This window comes from Martes martes, assembly GCF_963455335.1.
Source record: "Martes martes genome assembly, chromosome: X".
In the NCBI taxonomy this organism is placed as follows: domain Eukaryota; kingdom Metazoa; phylum Chordata; class Mammalia; order Carnivora; family Mustelidae; genus Martes; species Martes martes.
This window is the reverse complement of record NC_137897.1, coordinates 57,917,346-57,921,528: the sequence shown is the minus strand read 5'-3', so window position 1 is coordinate 57,921,528 and position 4,183 is coordinate 57,917,346. Positions and strand designations below refer to the sequence as shown.

General features: G+C 41.7%; 1 pseudogene across 1 annotated transcript; it reads right to left on the bottom strand.

Annotated features, from left to right (window-relative positions):
* Positions 1 to 736: 736 nt before the first annotated feature.
* On the bottom strand, positions 737 to 1,701 carry LOC308337218 (heterogeneous nuclear ribonucleoprotein A1-like; annotated as a pseudogene). The gene has a single exon. The product of its transcript is annotated as a heterogeneous nuclear ribonucleoprotein A1-like (transcript).
* Positions 1,702 to 4,183: the final 2,482 nt, after the last annotated feature.

Here is a 4,183-nt window from a genome sequence, read left to right as displayed (position 1 = left end):
AAGATGAAACCAGAGAGGGAGCCAAACCATAAGAGACTCATAATCTCAGGGAACAAATTTAGGGTTGCTTGAGCGGGGGGGTGGGGTGGTATGGGAAGGATGCGGTGTCTGGGTGATGGACATTGAGGAGGGTATGTAGTATTGTGAATGCTGTGAATTGTGTAAGACTAATGAATCACAGACTTGTACCCCTGAAACAAATAATACATTATATGCCAATTAAAAAAAAAAAGAAATTGTGTCAGTCATCAACAATCTCCCAACAAGCCAAAGTCCAAAGCCTGACAACTTCCCAGGGGAATTCTACCAGAAATTTAAAGAAGAATTAATAGCTATTCTTCTTAACTGTTCCAAAAAAGTAGAAAAAGAAGGAACATTTCCCTACGTACTCTTTTTTTTCAGACACATTTATTCAGTGTCATGATCAGATTATTATATTTAGCAATCAACAGCATGGGTAGAAATTAAAAAAAAAAACTACATTAAAGCCCTTTGATGGAATGTTTTACACTTTCCACAGAACTGAAACAAATAACCTATTATACAATTAGTCACAAATCCAGTCCTTGAGTTTTTTGGCCATACACATGAGTACTGTCTAAAACATGTCTTCTCTATTGCAGCTAGGCCCTGCCATCACTGTGCTTGGCTGAGTTCACAAATCTGTTGTAACCTGTAGCTTCCCTGTCACTTCTCTGGCTCTCTTCTCCTGCTAAGCTTTTTTTCCTGGCAGTAATTAAAATCTTCTGCCACTTCCATAGCTACTGCTGCTGCTGGAACTGCCATAACCACCTTGGTTTTGTAGTTTGGCAAAGTATTGGCCTCCACCACCATAGGAGCCAGGGCTTCTGCCTCCAAAATTTCCTCCTTTCATGGATCTAAAATTTGAGGATTGATTGTTGTAATTGCCAAAATCATTATAGCTTCCACCACCTCCAAAGTAGCTTCCACCATTACTAAACCCATTATAGTCATCTCCACTGTCACAATATCTGCCACCACCTTGACTGCCACCATCGCCACCTCACCCACTGAACTTCCCTCCATGACCAAAGTTGCCATTCCCACCAAAACCACCTCCACAACCACCAGCAAACTTTCCAATACCACTTTGGCCTCTTTGGCTGGATAAAGCACTAGCCATTTCTTGCTGAGATAGGGCTGTCTTTACTTCATATTTGTGGCCATTCACAGTATGGTATTTTTGAATGACAATGTTGTCTACAGAGTCATGGTCATCAAATGTTACAAAAGCAAAACCTCTGTTTTTGCCACTGCATCAGTCATTCATGATCTCAATCACTTCAATTTTCCCATACTGTTCAAAATAATTTCTTAGAGATGATGTTCTCCAGTGTCTTCTTTAATGCCACCAACAAAAATCTTGTTCACAGTTAAGTGGGCACCAAGTCTTTGAGAATCTTCTCTTGAGACGGCCCTCTTTGGTTCCACAACTCTTCCATCCACCTTGTGTGGCCTTGTATTCATGGCTGCATCCACCTCCTCCACAGGGGCATACATAACAAACCCAAAGTCTCTGGAGTGCTTGGTGGTTGGATCTCTCATTACCACACAGTCCGTAAGTGTTCCTCATTGCTCAAAATGGCTCCTCAGACTCTCATTGGTTGTTTCAAAGATCAAACCTCTGATAAAGAGCTTCTGTAGCTGTTCAGGCTCTTTGGGAGACTCTGACTTAGGCATGACAGTGGTGGGAGGGGAGATTTTAATGATGATTTTAATGATTACTCAGCAAAGTCCATGGGCAGAAAGGTGTAATCTAACAAATATATCTCTTCCCAACTCATTCTATGGGACCACCATGACCTTATTTTCAAAACCAGACAGAGTTAAAAGCTAATATTCCTGATGAACATGGATACAAAAATGCTCAACAAGACACTAGCATATCGAATGCAATGGCACATTAAAAGAATTATTCACCATGATCAAGTGGGATTTATTCCTGGGCTGGAGGGCTTGTTTAATATTCACAAATCAATCAGTGTGATACACTACATTAATAAAAGAAAGGATGAGAACCACATGATCTTCTCAAAAGATGCAGAAAGTATTTTTTAAAAGATTTTATGTATTTATTTGACAGAGAGAGAGATCACATGCTGGCAGAGAGCCAGGCAGAGAGAGAGGGGGAAGCAGGCTCCCTGCTGAGCAAAGAGACCGATGCGGGGCTCAATTCCAGGACCCTGAGATCATATCCTGACCTGAAGGCAGAGGCTCAACCCACTGAGTCACCCAGGTGCCTCGATGCAGAAAGTATTTAATGCCATTTTATTACTTGTTTTCTTGTTGTTTCTGGAGATTTTCTCTGTTCCTTTCTAGTCTGTGTCACTTTTGGTCTTTCTTTCACACTCAAAGAGTCCCCTTCCATATTTCTTGTAGGACTGGTTTAGTGTTCATGAACTCCTTTAGTTTTTTTTTTTTAATGTCTGGGAAATTATCTCTCCCATTTTGAATGATAACCTTTGTTGATTTATTCTTAGAAAACATATCATAAGCCCTAAGGAGTGTGGAAGCAGCTGAAATGTCAGCAGCATTCCTGGTCTCAGGTTGTTGAATGCAATGGCCCAGTAGGAGCAGGATCCCACAACCCCCAGGGGCAGGGCAAAAGGGAAGAGCTATGAAAGAATGTAACTCTCAGTCTCCCCTTCCTGCACCTGGCGATTGCCAGCCCAAACATCCTGCTCCTCCCTTATCCCATGACTGACTCCCTGTGTGCCTACATGTAGGGGAAAATGAAAGCCTGCTTCAAGATATTTGCCATCCCCTTGTACTCTTTTCCTACACTTGGAGGCATCAGTCTTTGCATTTCTGATAAAAACAAAACCAACCAAAACCAAAATAAAAGCTATGTGCAGGATTCAGCTGCTGCTGCTCTCCCTTATAGAGGCAGCCCTGCGCCACCCCTCAGATTGGTGTCTGAGAATTTTATTTCAGTGCACGACATTTGGCACACAAACAGGAAAGTTTTCAGGGGTCAATAGAGTCCTCATCCACAGTATGGGGTGGCATTTGGTTCCTAAGGGTGTTACTTTTTCAGGGCTCAATAGAGTCCTGGTCCACAATGTGCGGTGACATTTGGTACCTAAGGGTGGAACTTCTTTAGGACCCGATAGAGTCCTCATCTGCATGTCACTCCTCAGGCCTGAGAAAAGGAAAGGGTGTCCACTCATCCAGGTAGGAACTATAGGCACTTGATTTCTGTGATGGAGTGACCACTGAACTAATTTTTTCTTTCTTTCAGGTGTGCCGTATTTACTTTTGATTTCTCTCTGATCTATTTTTCTGTCTGTTATAAACCTGTTAGTCATGGGAACATCTTTAAGTAAGCAACAGGTTGCTCGTAGAAAGCAGCTACATATGTTGCTACATTCTATAGGATGCAAAGTAACTGATAAAAATTTAACACAATTTTTGTCTGTTATATATCAACACTGCCCATGGTAGCCGCCTGAAGGCTGTTTTTTGAGGACATGGGCTTGGGCATGGACATGGTTGAGGCATGGGAAAAAGGCTATAAAATGCATTGGTTCCAGTTAAAATTTCTCATTTGCATACATGGAATCTTTGCCAGATTGCTATCCACTCTTTAAAGAAAAAAACAGCTTGAATTAGTTGGTAGGACCTTATTCCTCCCTTTCAAATCTGCCACCACTGTCCCCGTCCTGGCAACAGCCCCTAAGACCCAAAGGAGGCTCCAATATTATTCCCTAATAAATTGCCTCCTCCTTTGCCCTCTCTAACAGCAAAAAATAAAGTTGTCAAGAGAGAGTACCCCCTTTTCCATAAAAAGAAAGAAAATATTATAGGAAGCTCAAAAACAAGAAGGCTTTATTGGCGCATTTCCCGTCCTTTATGCCCAGGAACAAGCCCCACAGCATAATCATTTTGTCATTCTAGGTCTTCAAAAAGCTCCATAGGAATGTCCATATGATTGGACCTTCTCTCTTTTTCAGTTCCCAAGGACTCTCCCTTGGGATGCCCTTTAACTCACTAAAAGCAATCTGAATTGCAAAATTTTAAAAAGGCCTGATTTCCTTTAACACTGCATGGCCTCAATAAAATCTATAAATTAAATCTCTTCTGCAGAAAATAAGGCTCTACATCAGAACCCAGATCTAAGGGCCTCTTGCAAAATGTGTTTGCCCAAATATGTTTGGCTGGT